The following is an 18595-nucleotide window of genomic DNA, read 5'->3' as shown; positions in this document are numbered from 1 at the left end:
TTAATCCTATGAATAAATCAACTCATAATGTTCTTTTGAGACATGAGGCTAGACCATTCTAAAATCTCGTATAAGTGTACATATGTTTTTGTGCCAAGTGTATGCTAAAACACATTTTCAGCCGTGTTATGTGTTCGTCCTTTGAAATGAAGTTCACGCGCATGCGAATTGATGTAGTAATGCAGTATTTTTCTTTTGCTTTGAAAATAAGTGCATTCAATCAATCTTCTCAATTAATTCCATGAAAACACTAAATCGTTATTTAACATTATCGTAATATTTTACAAGTTTCGCTCTTTTAGAATCGCAAGGGTAAATAACGATTTCTTTCAATCATAGTATGACGAGATGTAAACATAATTCATTCTCTCATTTCCCACGAAATTAACGAAAACGTTAGCACAAAGTTTAAAATCTGAATTTCTTTCTGTAACCTCTCTTCAACATCCATTTATCATAATTTAATGAGCTCTCAAAATTCCTCGAATTCAGTTAGTCATTGTAATGAGCGTTAAATTCAAATGAATGAAACGTTAATTTCGAGTTATGGTGGGCCACGCGTGGCTCATAGGAATGTCTGAGGAAATATAACAATGAAAATCGGTTCTTCATACTCATGAGTAGAAGAGGACGCGTTTTCACCATGTAGTTTACATCCAACAACAACAATAATATTGTGAACAGTGTAGTAGTACCTAACTCGTATATTTACGAAAACCCATTAAGTAATTTTGTGGAAAACGCTTTGCGATTTCTTTCGTACTATTGAATCAGGTAAAAGAGAGAAAGTGTAAAGATTGTGTAACCTTGATACACCTGAAATTGCATCTCAGTAAGTAAGACACATTTTACTGAGACGCTTGAGAACGTTGTGGAACTTAAGATGGAAGATCTGCATCGTATCTCATGAAGTGGTTCAAAGAATATTTTCGCTTTAAAACAACAGAGGACCGTTGACGTTTCCTTAGTGAATAATTTCCCTGAAGAAACTGTACACGTAGTCTAAGTGGTGGATTTCGTGAGAATCTTAAATCAATAACGAATTTCCTGTCGCTACACATTTTCATTCACGCAAACGTTTGATATCATGCACAGCAGAAGGACCAGAAAAAATGCACGAAAAAACAAAAGTAAAGTAGTTCTTTTATTTTTCGCTCACGTGTTGTCAAACTTTTCATTTCTATCTCTGTCTCGCATATATATTTCTTACTAATTACGTTGGTCAAAGAAACATTTTAATTGAGAATTATCCTTTTCGTTGGGTGAACTAAAAAAGGAAGATTTCTTAGTTTTATTTCCTCCACTCACATATACGTATTCTGTAAGGTAAGGTATCTGTGTTCGATATTGAGTTATCATTATAAAACGACAGTTGCTGGTGTGTTTTACCTGTTGCACAACACGTGAAATAGTTTATGAAACCAAACTCTTCCCCAGCGAGTAATAGAAATGATGGATTTGGATCTGTCTTTATAAAGGGAAAATCTCTGAACGATTTTGAATTTATACTGTCTACAAAAACGTGTAGATTCAAGGGTATTTTTGTTTTACTTAGACCATTTGCGATGTGTCGAATTTGTAGAAATAAATAAGGAATGTTAGTGAAAACGAGGTAACGCTAACAAACTGGGGAAAGAGATTAAATATAATATTATAATTTAATTTGACAAACGATATATCACATATTTGGTTTAATTAAAATGTCACTTAATTATCGTATTTAACAACTTGACATTCGTCGTTCGTGACGAACTGATGATCCAAATTCCACTTATTTTTGTCCTATTCCAGCTCGCTTACCGAACCGCGGTATTCCGAGAAATATCTCCTCGCCCCAGGAAATGGCAGAGGAACTGTAGTTTACCGATGGTAATGTAATTGTTTTGAATTCTCGCATAATTTCTCAGAACCATACGTTTATTCTTTACATTTATTTCAATCACGAACATTCGAAGCTGTCACCAACTTCTACGAGATTGATTAGTGAGTAAAATGAGATGCGATTTTCGATGATTAAGACAGCTCACATTTATAATTATACGTGTCAGCAACATTTCCGATAGTAATTACTACACCTTTCAACGCACTTGGAAATGGAAATGCACCTACCCATATTATTAGATAAGTTTCGTCAAGAAAGAAATCTGTGTTAATTGAAGAATGTGTTTATTGTAGTTTTTCCAATCAATAATTTCGACCTTCTTGTTCGATGCCAGGTAAACAATATTAAATTAAAAACCATTTGGAAGTTAAAAGTTTGATAAACCGCGCAAAGAAGTGAATGACCGAGTAACGTGATGGAGTGAAGTCAGGGAAAACGAAGATTATATCGAGATAAAATAAGTACCTTCACACATCCAAAGTAAACGATGCGACGGCCGGGAATCGAACCCAGGTCAACTGCTTGGAAGGCAGCTATGCTAACCACTATACCACCGTCGCTTTACGCGATAATTTTAAAACATCAAAATTTTAAAAATTAACAACTTCTTTACCTGTAAATAAAGGTAACTGCCTTCTTTCGACACTGAGCTCACTTCACGTGGAACGGGTCTTTGTCTCGTATACTTTAAGAAACCAAGGCACGTTTTGTGTCTGTACTTTAATCTGAACGATAACGTTATTACACAAAAATTAACATTACCAAACTAGATTTACCAGATTGTTGTCATTTCTTATATCATAAGGTTTATTCTGACATTCTCATTTCTTGCATCATAGCTCACAATCGTACTTATTAACAAGCAATATTCCAATAGAGTTGTATGTGATTAGAGAGAAAACGGGAACGATATTTATTTGTTTTCAATTTCGGCAAAGCTACACGAGTGCTATTAGCGTTAGTAGTCTCTAATTTCACAGTGGAAAGAAGGCGGATACACGCTACTACCAACCGCGAACTTTGAGCTATTCTCTCACCAAAGAATAGTGAGATTGAACATCACGTATAACGCTTTCACGACTCAGAGAGCGAGTGTGTTTGGTGTGAAGGGAATTCGAACCTGCGACCCTCAGATTACGAGACGAGCGCCCTAATAACCTAGCCATGCCGGGTCTGAAATTGAATAATCCAATTTGAAGTGTTGAACACATAATTGTTAATCGATTGAAAATATAATGCTATTTCTCCTATGTTTTTTAAATAATAAAGTAGATATAAATTACCTTTCATTAAATTAATATACAAATTTTACATTTTGACGGTCATTGGAACGATAATTGGCTTCGAACTTAAAAAGAAATATCAGGTAAATTTTGAGGAAAATATACAAAGAAGTCAGGTCCCTTTACTGTTAAAAATACAAATAAATTATTTAAAATGACAAAAACCCGCAAAATAGTTTTTTTTTTTCTGAAATTAGTATACTAATTGGAAGAAAATTTCTTTAGACACAGAATATCTATAAACAATACGAAAAACTTCTAATCTCAGCAATCAAAATATGTCAGTCAACTTGCCTTAGGCCTAAGATTTGTTAATCATCACTAAGAATGGCCTAAAAAAAGAAAAAAAAATTAACACTAACTTCTTGCTGCTGTTGAGTTAGAAATAAACACTACCGTAATTAATCCTATGAATAAATCAACTCATAATGTTCTTTTGAGACATGAGGCTAGACCATTCTAAAATCTCGTATAAGTGTACATATGTTTTTTGTGCCAAGTGTATGCTAAAACACATTTTCAGCCGTGTTATGTGTTCGTCCTTTGAAATGAAGTTCACGCGCATGCGAATTGATGTAGTAATGCAGTATTTTTCTTTTGCTTTGAAAATAAGTGCATTCAATCAATCTTCTCCAATTAATTCCATGAAAACACTAAATCGTTATTTAACATTATCGTAATATTTTACAAGTTTCGCTCTTTTAGAATCGCAAGGGTAAATAACGATTTCTTTCAATCATAGTATGACGAGATGTAAACATAATTCATTCTCTCATTTCCCACGAAATTAACGAAAAACGTTAGCACAAAGTTTAAAAATCTGAATTTCTTTCTGTAACCTCTCTTCAACATCCATTTATCATAATTTAATGAGCTCTCAAAATTCCTCGAATTCAGTTAGTCATTGTAATGAGCGTTAAATTCAAATGAATGAAACGTTAATTTCGAGTTATGGTGGGCCACGCGTGGCTCATAGGAATGTCTGAGGAAATATAACAATGAAAATCGGTTCTTCATACTCATGAGTAGAAGAGGACGCGTTTTCACCATGTAGTTTACATCCAACAACAACAATAATATTGTGAACAGTGTAGTAGTACCTAACTCGTATATTTACGAAAACCCATTAAGTAATTTTGTGGAAAACGCTTTGCGATTTCTTTCGTACTATTGAATCAGGTAAAAGAGAGAAAGTGTAAAGATTGTGTAACCTTGATACACCTGAAATTGCATCTCAGTAAGTAAGACACATTTTACTGAGACGCTTGAGAACGTTGTGGAACTTAAGATGGAAGATCTGCATCGTATCTCATGAAGTGGTTCAAAGAATATTTTCGCTTTAAAACAACAGAGGACCGTTGACGTTTCCTTAGTGAATAATTTCCCTGAAGAAACTGTACACGTAGTCTAAGTGGTGGATTTCGTGAGAATCTTAAATCAATAACGAATTTCCTGTCGCTACACATTTTCATTCACGCAAACGTTTGATATCATGCACAGCAGAAGGACCAGAAAAATGCACGAAAAAACAAAAGTAAAGTAGTTCTTTTATTTTTCGCTCACGTGTTGTCAAACTTTTCATTTCTATCTCTGTCTCGCATATATATTTCTTACTAATTACGTTGGTCAAAGAAACATTTTAATTGAGAATTATCCTTTTCGTTGGGTGAACTAAAAAGGAAGATTTCTTAGTTTTATTTCCTCCACTCACATATACGTATTCTGTAAGGTAAGGTATCTGTGTTCGATATTGAGTTATCATTATAAAACGACAGTTGCTGGTGTGTTTTACCTGTTGCACAACACGTGAAATAGTTTATGAAACCAAACTCTTCCCCAGCGAGTAATAGAAATGATGGATTTGGATCTGTCTTTATAAAGGGAAAATCTCTGAACGATTTTTGAATTTATACTGTCTACAAAAACGTGTAGATTCAAGGGTATTTTGTTTTACTTAGACCATTTGCGATGTGTCGAATTTGTAGAAATAAATAAGGAATGTTAGTGAAAACGAGGTAACGCTAACAAACTGGGGAAAGAGATTAAATATAATATTATAATTTAATTTGACAAACGATATATCACATATTTGGTTTAATTAAAATGTCACTTAATTATCGTATTTAACAACTTGACATTCGTCGTTCGTGACGAACTGATGATCCAAATTCCACTTATTTTTGTCCTATTCCAGCTCGCTTACCGAACCGCGGTATTCCGAGAAATATCTCCTCGCCCCAGGAAATGGCAGAGGAACTGTAGTTTACCGATGGTAATGTAATTGTTTTTTGAATTCTCGCATAATTTCTCAGAACCATACGTTTATTCTTTACATTTATTTCAATCACGAACATTCGAAGCTGTCACCAACTTCTACGAGATTGATTAGTGAGTAAAATGAGATGCGATTTTCGATGATTAAGACAGCTCACATTTATAATTATACGTGTCAGCAACATTTCCGATAGTAATTACTACACCTTTCAACGCACTTGGAAATGGAAATGCACCTACCCATATTATTAGATAAGTTTCGTCAAGAAAGAAATCTGTGTTAATTGAAGAATGTGTTTATTGTAGTTTTTCCAATCAATAATTTCGACCTTCTTGTTCGATGCCAGGTAAACAATATTAAATTAAAAAACCATTTGGAAGTTAAAAGTTTGATAAACCGCGCAAAGAAGTGAATGACCGAGTAACGTGATGGAGTGAAGTCAGGGAAAACGAAGATTATATCGAGATAAAATAAGTACCTTCACACATCCAAAAGTAAACGATGCGACGGCCGGGAATCGAACCCAGGTCAACTGCTTGGAAGGCAGCTATGCTAACCACTATACCACCGTCGCTTTACGCGATAATTTTAAAACATCAAAATTTTAAAAATAACAACTTCTTTACCTGTAAATAAAGGTAACTGCCTTCTTTCGACACTGAGCTCACTTCACGTGGAACGGGTCTTTGTCTCGTATACTTTAAGAAACCAAGGCACGTTTTGTGTCTGTACTTTAATCTGAACGATAACGTTATTACACAAAAATTAACATTACCAAACTAGATTTACCAGATTGTTGTCATTTCTTATATCATAAGGTTTATTCTGACATTCTCATTTCTTGCATCATAGCTCACAATCGTACTTATTAACAAGCAATATTCCAATAGAGTTGTATGTGATTAGAGAGAAAAACGGGAACGATATTTATTTGTTTTCAATTTCGGCAAAGCTACACGAGTGCTATTAGCGTTAGTAGTCTCTAATTTCACAGTGGAAAGAAGGCGGATACACGCTACTACCAACCGCGAACTTTGAGCTATTCTCTCACCAAAGAATAGTGAGATTGAACATCACGTATAACGCTTTCACGACTCAGAGAGCGAGTGTGTTTGGTGTGAAGGGAATTCGAACCTGCGACCCTCAGATTACGAGACGAGCGCCCTAATAACCTAGCCATGCCGGGTCTGAAATTGAATAATCCAATTTGAAGTGTTGAACACATAATTGTTAATCGATTGAAAATATAATGCTATTTCTCCTATGTTTTTTAAATAATAAAGTAGATATAAATTACCTTTCATTAAATTAATATACAAATTTTACATTTTGACGGTCATTGGAACGATAATTGGCTTCGAACTTAAAAAGAAATATCAGGTAAATTTTGAGGAAAATATACAAAGAAGTCAGGTCCCTTTACTGTTAAAAATACAAATAAATTATTTAAAATGACAAAAAACCCGCAAAATAGTTTTTTTTTTTCTGAAATTAGTATACTAATTGGAAGAAAATTTCTTTAGACACAGAATATCTATAAACAATACGAAAAACTTCTAATCTCAGCAATCAAAATATGTCAGTCAACTTGCCTTAGGCCTAAGATTTGTTAATCATCACTAAGAATGGCCTAAAAAAAGAAAAAAAAATTAACACTAACTTCTTGCTGCTGTTGAGTTAGAAATAAACACTACCGTAATTAATCCTATGAATAAATCAACTCATAATGTTCTTTTGAGACATGAGGCTAGACCATTCTAAAATCTCGTATAAGTGTACATATGTTTTTGTGCCAAGTGTATGCTAAAACACATTTTCAGCCGTGTTATGTGTTCGTCCTTTGAAATGAAGTTCACGCGCATGCGAATTGATGTAGTAATGCAGTATTTTTCTTTTGCTTTGAAAATAAGTGCATTCAATCAATCTTCTCAATTAATTCCATGAAAACACTAAATCGTTATTTAACATTATCGTAATATTTTACAAGTTTCGCTCTTTTAGAATCGCAAGGGTAAATAACGATTTCTTTCAATCATAGTATGACGAGATGTAAACATAATTCATTCTCTCATTTCCCACGAAATTAACGAAAACGTTAGCACAAAGTTTAAAATCTGAATTTCTTTCTGTAACCTCTCTTCAACATCCATTTATCATAATTTAATGAGCTCTCAAAATTCCTCGAATTCAGTTAGTCATTGTAATGAGCGTTAAATTCAAATGAATGAAACGTTAATTTCGAGTTATGGTGGGCCACGCGTGGCTCATAGGAATGTCTGAGGAAATATAACAATGAAAATCGGTTCTTCATACTCATGAGTAGAAGAGGACGCGTTTTCACCATGTAGTTTACATCCAACAACAACAATAATATTGTGAACAGTGTAGTAGTACCTAACTCGTATATTTACGAAAACCCATTAAGTAATTTTGTGGAAAACGCTTTGCGATTTCTTTCGTACTATTGAATCAGGTAAAAGAGAGAAAGTGTAAAGATTGTGTAACCTTGATACACCTGAAATTGCATCTCAGTAAGTAAGACACATTTTACTGAGACGCTTGAGAACGTTGTGGAACTTAAGATGGAAGATCTGCATCGTATCTCATGAAGTGGTTCAAAGAATATTTTCGCTTTAAAACAACAGAGGACCGTTGACGTTTCCTTAGTGAATAATTTCCCTGAAGAAACTGTACACGTAGTCTAAGTGGTGGATTTCGTGAGAATCTTAAATCAATAACGAATTTCCTGTCGCTACACATTTTCATTCACGCAAACGTTTGATATCATGCACAGCAGAAGGACCAGAAAAAATGCACGAAAAAACAAAAGTAAAGTAGTTCTTTTATTTTTCGCTCACGTGTTGTCAAACTTTTCATTTCTATCTCTGTCTCGCATATATATTTCTTACTAATTACGTTGGTCAAAGAAACATTTTAATTGAGAATTATCCTTTTCGTTGGGTGAACTAAAAAGGAAGATTTCTTAGTTTTATTTCCTCCACTCACATATACGTATTCTGTAAGGTAAGGTATCTGTGTTCGATATTGAGTTATCATTATAAAACGACAGTTGCTGGTGTGTTTTACCTGTTGCACAACACGTGAAATAGTTTATGAAACCAAACTCTTCCCCAGCGAGTAATAGAAATGATGGATTTGGATCTGTCTTTATAAAGGGAAAATCTCTGAACGATTTTTGAATTTATACTGTCTACAAAAACGTGTAGATTCAAGGGTATTTTTGTTTTACTTAGACCATTTGCGATGTGTCGAATTTGTAGAAATAAATAAGGAATGTTAGTGAAAACGAGGTAACGCTAACAAACTGGGGAAAGAGATTAAATATAATATTATAATTTAATTTGACAAACGATATATCACATATTTGGTTTAATTAAAATGTCACTTAATTATCGTATTTAACAACTTGACATTCGTCGTTCGTGACGAACTGATGATCCAAATTCCACTTATTTTTGTCCTATTCCAGCTCGCTTACCGAACCGCGGTATTCCGAGAAATATCTCCTCGCCCCAGGAAATGGCAGAGGAACTGTAGTTTACCGATGGTAATGTAATTGTTTTTTGAATTCTCGCATAATTTCTCAGAACCATACGTTTATTCTTTACATTTATTTCAATCACGAACATTCGAAGCTGTCACCAACTTCTACGAGATTGATTAGTGAGTAAAATGAGATGCGATTTTCGATGATTAAGACAGCTCACATTTATAATTATACGTGTCAGCAACATTTCCGATAGTAATTACTACACCTTTCAACGCACTTGGAAATGGAAATGCACCTACCCATATTATTAGATAAGTTTCGTCAAGAAAGAAATCTGTGTTAATTGAAGAATGTGTTTATTGTAGTTTTTCCAATCAATAATTTCGACCTTCTTGTTCGATGCCAGGTAAACAATATTAAATTAAAAAACCATTTGGAAGTTAAAAGTTTGATAAACCGCGCAAAGAAGTGAATGACCGAGTAACGTGATGGAGTGAAGTCAGGGAAAACGAAGATTATATCGAGATAAAATAAGTACCTTCACACATCCAAAAGTAAACGATGCGACGGCCGGGAATCGAACCCAGGTCAACTGCTTGGAAGGCAGCTATGCTAACCACTATACCACCGTCGCTTTACGCGATAATTTTAAAACATCAAAATTTTAAAAATTAACAACTTCTTTACCTGTAAATAAAGGTAACTGCCTTCTTTCGACACTGAGCTCACTTCACGTGGAACGGGTCTTTGTCTCGTATACTTTAAGAAACCAAGGCACGTTTTGTGTCTGTACTTTAATCTGAACGATAACGTTATTACACAAAAATTAACATTACCAAACTAGATTTACCAGATTGTTGTCATTTCTTATATCATAAGGTTTATTCTGACATTCTCATTTCTTGCATCATAGCTCACAATCGTACTTATTAACAAGCAATATTCCAATAGAGTTGTATGTGATTAGAGAGAAAAACGGGAACGATATTTATTTGTTTTCAATTTCGGCAAAGCTACACGAGTGCTATTAGCGTTAGTAGTCTCTAATTTCACAGTGGAAAGAAGGCGGATACACGCTACTACCAACCGCGAACTTTGAGCTATTCTCTCACCAAAGAATAGTGAGATTGAACATCACGTATAACGCTTTCACGACTCAGAGAGCGAGTGTGTTTGGTGTGAAGGGAATTCGAACCTGCGACCCTCAGATTACGAGACGAGCGCCCTAATAACCTAGCCATGCCGGGTCTGAAATTGAATAATCCAATTTGAAGTGTTGAACACATAATTGTTAATCGATTGAAAATATAATGCTATTTCTCCTATGTTTTTAAATAATAAAGTAGATATAAATTACCTTTCATTAAATTAATATACAAATTTTACATTTTGACGGTCATTGGAACGATAATTGGCTTCGAACTTAAAAAGAAATATCAGGTAAATTTTGAGGAAAATATACAAAGAAGTCAGGTCCCTTTACTGTTAAAAATACAAATAAATTATTTAAAATGACAAAAACCCGCAAAATAGTTTTTTTTTTTCTGAAATTAGTATACTAATTGGAAGAAAATTTCTTTAGACACAGAATATCTATAAACAATACGAAAACTTCTAATCTCAGCAATCAAAATATGTCAGTCAACTTGCCTTAGGCCTAAGATTTGTTAATCATCACTAAGAATGGCCTAAAAAAAGAAAAAAAAATTAACACTAACTTCTTGCTGCTGTTGAGTTAGAAATAAACACTACCGTAATTAATCCTATGAATAAATCAACTCATAATGTTCTTTTGAGACATGAGGCTAGACCATTCTAAAATCTCGTATAAGTGTACATATGTTTTTGTGCCAAGTGTATGCTAAAACACATTTTCAGCCGTGTTATGTGTTCGTCCTTTGAAATGAAGTTCACGCGCATGCGAATTGATGTAGTAATGCAGTATTTTTCTTTTGCTTTGAAAATAAGTGCATTCAATCAATCTTCTCCAATTAATTCCATGAAAACACTAAATCGTTATTTAACATTATCGTAATATTTTACAAGTTTCGCTCTTTTAGAATCGCAAGGGTAAATAACGATTTCTTTCAATCATAGTATGACGAGATGTAAACATAATTCATTCTCTCATTTCCCACGAAATTAACGAAAAACGTTAGCACAAAGTTTAAAAATCTGAATTTCTTTCTGTAACCTCTCTTCAACATCCATTTATCATAATTTAATGAGCTCTCAAAATTCCTCGAATTCAGTTAGTCATTGTAATGAGCGTTAAATTCAAATGAATGAAACGTTAATTTCGAGTTATGGTGGGCCACGCGTGGCTCATAGGAATGTCTGAGGAAATATAACAATGAAAATCGGTTCTTCATACTCATGAGTAGAAGAGGACGCGTTTTTCACCATGTAGTTTACATCCAACAACAACAATAATATTGTGAACAGTGTAGTAGTACCTAACTCGTATATTTACGAAAACCCATTAAGTAATTTTGTGGAAAACGCTTTGCGATTTCTTTCGTACTATTGAATCAGGTAAAAGAGAGAAAGTGTAAAGATTGTGTAACCTTGATACACCTGAAATTGCATCTCAGTAAGTAAGACACATTTTACTGAGACGCTTGAGAACGTTGTGGAACTTAAGATGGAAGATCTGCATCGTATCTCATGAAGTGGTTCAAAGAATATTTTCGCTTTAAAACAACAGAGGACCGTTGACGTTTCCTTAGTGAATAATTTCCCTGAAGAAACTGTACACGTAGTCTAAGTGGTGGATTTCGTGAGAATCTTAAATCAATAACGAATTTCCTGTCGCTACACATTTTCATTCACGCAAACGTTTGATATCATGCACAGCAGAAGGACCAGAAAAATGCACGAAAAAAACAAAAGTAAAGTAGTTCTTTTATTTTTCGCTCACGTGTTGTCAAACTTTTCATTTCTATCTCTGTCTCGCATATATATTTCTTACTAATTACGTTGGTCAAAGAAACATTTTAATTGAGAATTATCCTTTTCGTTGGGTGAACTAAAAGGAAGATTTCTTAGTTTTATTTCCTCCACTCACATATACGTATTCTGTAAGGTAAGGTATCTGTGTTCGATATTGAGTTATCATTATAAAACGACAGTTGCTGGTGTGTTTTACCTGTTGCACAACACGTGAAATAGTTTATGAAACCAAACTCTTCCCCAGCGAGTAATAGAAATGATGGATTTGGATCTGTCTTTATAAAGGGAAAATCTCTGAACGATTTTTGAATTTATACTGTCTACAAAAACGTGTAGATTCAAGGGTATTTTTGTTTTACTTAGACCATTTGCGATGTGTCGAATTTGTAGAAATAAATAAGGAATGTTAGTGAAAACGAGGTAACGCTAACAAACTGGGGAAAGAGATTAAATATAATATTATAATTTAATTTGACAAACGATATATCACATATTTGGTTTAATTAAAATGTCACTTAATTATCGTATTTAACAACTTGACATTCGTCGTTCGTGACGAACTGATGATCCAAATTCCACTTATTTTTGTCCTATTCCAGCTCGCTTACCGAACCGCGGTATTCCGAGAAATATCTCCTCGCCCCAGGAAATGGCAGAGGAACTGTAGTTTACCGATGGTAATGTAATTGTTTTTTGAATTCTCGCATAATTTCTCAGAACCATACGTTTATTCTTTACATTTATTTCAATCACGAACATTCGAAGCTGTCACCAACTTCTACGAGATTGATTAGTGAGTAAAATGAGATGCGATTTTCGATGATTAAGACAGCTCACATTTATAATTATACGTGTCAGCAACATTTCCGATAGTAATTACTACACCTTTCAACGCACTTGGAAATGGAAATGCACCTACCCATATTATTAGATAAGTTTCGTCAAGAAAGAAATCTGTGTTAATTGAAGAATGTGTTTATTGTAGTTTTTCCAATCAATAATTTCGACCTTCTTGTTCGATGCCAGGTAAACAATATTAAATTAAAAAACCATTTGGAAGTTAAAAGTTTGATAAACCGCGCAAAGAAGTGAATGACCGAGTAACGTGATGGAGTGAAGTCAGGGAAAACGAAGATTATATCGAGATAAAATAAGTACCTTCACACATCCAAAAGTAAACGATGCGACGGCCGGGAATCGAACCCAGGTCAACTGCTTGGAAGGCAGCTATGCTAACCACTATACCACCGTCGCTTTACGCGATAATTTTAAAACATCAAAATTTTAAAAATAACAACTTCTTTACCTGTAAATAAAGGTAACTGCCTTCTTTCGACACTGAGCTCACTTCACGTGGAACGGGTCTTTGTCTCGTATACTTTAAGAAACCAAGGCACGTTTTGTGTCTGTACTTTAATCTGAACGATAACGTTATTACACAAAAATTAACATTACCAAACTAGATTTACCAGATTGTTGTCATTTCTTATATCATAAGGTTTATTCTGACATTCTCATTTCTTGCATCATAGCTCACAATCGTACTTATTAACAAGCAATATTCCAATAGAGTTGTATGTGATTAGAGAGAAAAACGGGAACGATATTTATTTGTTTTCAATTTCGGCAAAGCTACACGAGTGCTATTAGCGTTAGTAGTCTCTAATTTCACAGTGGAAAGAAGGCGGATACACGCTACTACCAACCGCGAACTTTGAGCTATTCTCTCACCAAAGAATAGTGAGATTGAACATCACGTATAACGCTTTCACGACTCAGAGAGCGAGTGTGTTTGGTGTGAAGGGAATTCGAACCTGCGACCCTCAGATTACGAGACGAGCGCCCTAATAACCTAGCCATGCCGGGTCTGAAATTGAATAATCCAATTTGAAGTGTTGAACACATAATTGTTAATCGATTGAAAATATAATGCTATTTCTCCTATGTTTTTAAATAATAAAGTAGATATAAATTACCTTTCATTAAATTAATATACAAATTTTACATTTTGACGGTCATTGGAACGATAATTGGCTTCGAACTTAAAAAGAAATATCAGGTAAATTTTGAGGAAAATATACAAAGAAGTCAGGTCCCTTTACTGTTAAAAATACAAATAAATTATTTAAAATGACAAAAACCCGCAAAATAGTTTTTTTTTTTCTGAAATTAGTATACTAATTGGAAGAAAATTTCTTTAGACACAGAATATCTATAAACAATACGAAAAACTTCTAATCTCAGCAATCAAAATATGTCAGTCAACTTGCCTTAGGCCTAAGATTTGTTAATCATCACTAAGAATGGCCTAAAAAAAGAAAAAAAAAATTAACACTAACTTCTTGCTGCTGTTGAGTTAGAAATAAACACTACCGTAATTAATCCTATGAATAAATCAACTCATAATGTTCTTTTGAGACATGAGGCTAGACCATTCTAAAATCTCGTATAAGTGTACATATGTTTTTGTGCCAAGTGTATGCTAAAACACATTTTCAGCCGTGTTATGTGTTCGTCCTTTGAAATGAAGTTCACGCGCATGCGAATTGATGTAGTAATGCAGTATTTTTCTTTTGCTTTGAAAATAAGTGCATTCAATCAATCTTCTCAATTAATTCCATGAAAACACTAAATCGTTATTTAACATTATCGTAATATTTTACAAGTTTCGCTCTTTTAGAATCGCAAGGGTAAATAACGATTTCTTTCAATCATAGTATGACGAGATGTAAACATAATTCATTCTCTCATTTCCCACGAAATTAACGAAAACGTTAGCACAAAGTTTAAAATCTGAATTTCTTTCTGTAACCTCTCTTCAACATCCATTTATCATAATTTAATGAGCTCTCAAAATTCCTCGAATTCAGTTAGTCATTGTAATGAGCGTTAAATTCAAATGAATGAAACGTTAATTTCGAGTTATGGTGGGCCACGCGTGGCTCATAGGAATGTCTGAGGAAATATAACAATGAAAATCGGTTCTTCATACTCATGAGTAGAAGAGGACGCGTTTTTCACCATGTAGTTTACATCCAACAACAACAATAATATTGTGAACAGTGTAGTAGTACCTAACTCGTATATTTACGAAAACCCATTAAGTAATTTTGTGGAAAACGCTTTGCGATTTCTTTCGTACTATTGAATCAGGTAAAAGAGAGAAAGTGTAAAGATTGTGTAACCTTGATACACCTGAAATTGCATCTCAGTAAGTAAGACACATTTTACTGAGACGCTTGAGAACGTTGTGGAACTTAAGATGGAAGATCTGCATCGTATCTCATGAAGTGGTTCAAAGAATATTTTCGCTTTAAAACAACAGAGGACCGTTGACGTTTCCTTAGTGAATAATTTCCCTGAAGAAACTGTACACGTAGTCTAAGTGGTGGATTTCGTGAGAATCTTAAATCAATAACGAATTTCCTGTCGCTACACATTTTCATTCACGCAAACGTTTGATATCATGCACAGCAGAAGGACCAGAAAAAATGCACGAAAAAACAAAAGTAAAGTAGTTCTTTTATTTTTCGCTCACGTGTTGTCAAACTTTTCATTTCTATCTCTGTCTCGCATATATATTTCTTACTAATTACGTTGGTCAAAGAAACATTTTAATTGAGAATTATCCTTTTCGTTGGGTGAACTAAAAAGGAAGATTTCTTAGTTTTATTTCCTCCACTCACATATACGTATTCTGTAAGGTAAGGTATCTGTGTTCGATATTGAGTTATCATTATAAAACGACAGTTGCTGGTGTGTTTTACCTGTTGCACAACACGTGAAATAGTTTATGAAACCAAACTCTTCCCCAGCGAGTAATAGAAATGATGGATTTGGATCTGTCTTTATAAAGGGAAAATCTCTGAACGATTTTGAATTTATACTGTCTACAAAAACGTGTAGATTCAAGGGTATTTTTGTTTTACTTAGACCATTTGCGATGTGTCGAATTTGTAGAAATAAATAAGGAATGTTAGTGAAAACGAGGTAACGCTAACAAACTGGGGAAAGAGATTAAATATAATATTATAATTTAATTTGACAAACGATATATCACATATTTGGTTTAATTAAAATGTCACTTAATTATCGTATTTAACAACTTGACATTCGTCGTTCGTGACGAACTGATGATCCAAATTCCACTTATTTTTGTCCTATTCCAGCTCGCTTACCGAACCGCGGTATTCCGAGAAATATCTCCTCGCCCCAGGAAATGGCAGAGGAACTGTAGTTTACCGATGGTAATGTAATTGTTTTTGAATTCTCGCATAATTTCTCAGAACCATACGTTTATTCTTTACATTTATTTCAATCACGAACATTCGAAGCTGTCACCAACTTCTACGAGATTGATTAGTGAGTAAAATGAGATGCGATTTTCGATGATTAAGACAGCTCACATTTATAATTATACGTGTCAGCAACATTTCCGATAGTAATTACTACACCTTTCAACGCACTTGGAAATGGAAATGCACCTACCCATATTATTAGATAAGTTTCGTCAAGAAAGAAATCTGTGTTAATTGAAGAATGTGTTTATTGTAGTTTTCCAATCAATAATTTCGACCTTCTTGTTCGATGCCAGGTAAACAATATTAAATTAAAAACCATTTGGAAGTTAAAAGTTTGATAAACCGCGCAAAGAAGTGAATGACCGAGTAACGTGATGGAGTGAAGTCAGGGAAAACGAAGATTATATCGAGATAAAATAAGTACCTTCACACATCCAAAAGTAAACGATGCGACGGCCGGGAATCGAACCCAGGTCAACTGCTTGGAAGGCAGCTATGCTAACCACTATACCACCGTCGCTTTACGCGATAATTTTAAAACATCAAAATTTTAAAAATAACAACTTCTTTACCTGTAAATAAAGGTAACTGCCTTCTTTCGACACTGAGCTCACTTCACGTGGAACGGGTCTTTGTCTCGTATACTTTAAGAAACCAAGGCACGTTTTGTGTCTGTACTTTAATCTGAACGATAACGTTATTACACAAAAATTAACATTACCAAACTAGATTTACCAGATTGTTGTCATTTCTTATATCATAAGGTTTATTCTGACATTCTCATTTCTTGCATCATAGCTCACAATCGTACTTATTAACAAGCAATATTCCAATAGAGTTGTATGTGATTAGAGAGAAAAACGGGAACGATATTTATTTGTTTTCAATTTCGGCAAAGCTACACGAGTGCTATTAGCGTTAGTAGTCTCTAATTTCACAGTGGAAAGAAGGCGGATACACGCTACTACCAACCGCGAACTTTGAGCTATTCTCTCACCAAAGAATAGTGAGATTGAACATCACGTATAACGCTTTCACGACTCAGAGAGCGAGTGTGTTTGGTGTGAAGGGAATTCGAACCTGCGACCCTCAGATTACGAGACGAGCGCCCTAATAACCTAGCCATGCCGGGTCTGAAATTGAATAATCCAATTTGAAGTGTTGAACACATAATTGTTAATCGATTGAAAATATAATGCTATTTCTCCTATGTTTTTAAATAATAAAGTAGATATAAATTACCTTTCATTAAATTAATATACAAATTTTACATTTTGACGGTCATTGGAACGATAATTGGCTTCGAACTTAAAAAGAAATATCAGGTAAATTTTGAGGAAAATATACAAAGAAGTCAGGTCCCTTTACTGTTAAAAATACAAATAAATTATTTAAAATGACAAAAACCCGCAAAATAGTTTTTTTTTTTCTGAAATTAGTATACTAATTGGAAGAAAATTTCTTTAGACACAGAATATCTATAAACAATACGAAAAACTTCTAATCTCAGCAATCAAAATATGTCAGTCAACTTGCCTTAGGCCTAAGATTTGTTAATCATCACTAAGAATGGCCTAAAAAAAAAAAAAAAATTAACACTAACTTCTTGCTGCTGTTGAGTTAGAAATAAACACTACCGTAATTAATCCTATGAATAAATCAACTCATAATGTTCTTTTGAGACATGAGGCTAGACCATTCTAAAATCTCGTATAAGTGTACATATGTTTTTGTGCCAAGTGTATGCTAAAACACATTTTCAGCCGTGTTATGTGTTCGTCCTTTGAAATGAAGTTCACGCGCATGCGAATTGATGTAGTAATGCAGTATTTTTCTTTTGCTTTGAAAATAAGTGCATTCAATCAATCTTCTCCAATTAATTCCATGAAAACACTAAATCGTTATTTAACATTATCGTAATATTTTACAAGTTTCGCTCTTTTAGAATCGCAAGGGTAAATAACGATTTCTTTCAATCATAGTATGACGAGATGTAAACATAATTCATTCTCTCATTTCCCACGAAATTAACGAAAAAACGTTAGCACAAAGTTTAAAAAATCTGAATTTCTTTCTGTAACCTCTCTTCAACATCCATTTATCATAATTTAATGAGCTCTCAAAATTCCTCGAATTCAGTTAGTCATTGTAATGAGCGTTAAATTCAAATGAATGAAACGTTAATTTCGAGTTATGGTGGGCCACGCGTGGCTCATAGGAATGTCTGAGGAAATATAACAATGAAAATCGGTTCTTCATACTCATGAGTAGAAGAGGACGCGTTTTTCACCATGTAGTTTACATCCAACAACAACAATAATATTGTGAACAGTGTAGTAGTACCTAACTCGTATATTTACGAAAACCCATTAAGTAATTTTGTGGAAAACG

The 18595-nt window shown here is 33.9% G+C and overlaps 5 non-coding genes across 5 annotated transcripts; all 5 read right to left on the bottom strand.

Annotated features, from left to right (window-relative positions):
• Nucleotides 1-2370: 2370 nt before the first annotated feature.
• On the bottom strand, nucleotides 2371-2442 carry TRNAG-UCC (transfer RNA glycine (anticodon UCC)). The gene has a single exon. It is a non-coding gene; the product is annotated as a tRNA-Gly (tRNA).
• Nucleotides 2443-5942: 3500 nt separating this feature from the next.
• TRNAG-UCC (transfer RNA glycine (anticodon UCC)) lies at nucleotides 5943-6014 on the bottom strand. The gene has a single exon. It is a non-coding gene; the product is annotated as a tRNA-Gly (tRNA).
• A 3499-nt stretch (nucleotides 6015-9513) lies between these two features.
• On the bottom strand, nucleotides 9514-9585 carry TRNAG-UCC (transfer RNA glycine (anticodon UCC)). Its single transcript has one exon. It is a non-coding gene; the product is annotated as a tRNA-Gly (tRNA).
• A 3500-nt stretch (nucleotides 9586-13085) lies between these two features.
• Nucleotides 13086-13157, bottom strand: TRNAG-UCC (transfer RNA glycine (anticodon UCC)). Its single transcript has one exon. It is a non-coding gene; the product is annotated as a tRNA-Gly (tRNA).
• A 3495-nt stretch (nucleotides 13158-16652) lies between these two features.
• Nucleotides 16653-16724, bottom strand: TRNAG-UCC (transfer RNA glycine (anticodon UCC)). Its single transcript has one exon. It is a non-coding gene; the product is annotated as a tRNA-Gly (tRNA).
• Between the last annotated feature and the right edge of the window lie 1871 nt (nucleotides 16725-18595).

Source organism: Tachypleus tridentatus, chromosome 8 (genome assembly GCF_004210375.1).
Source record: "Tachypleus tridentatus isolate NWPU-2018 chromosome 8, ASM421037v1, whole genome shotgun sequence".
NCBI lineage: Eukaryota > Metazoa > Arthropoda > Merostomata > Xiphosura > Limulidae > Tachypleus > Tachypleus tridentatus.
The sequence above is the reverse complement of the archived record's forward strand: the minus strand, read 5'-3'. Positions and strand labels throughout refer to the sequence as shown.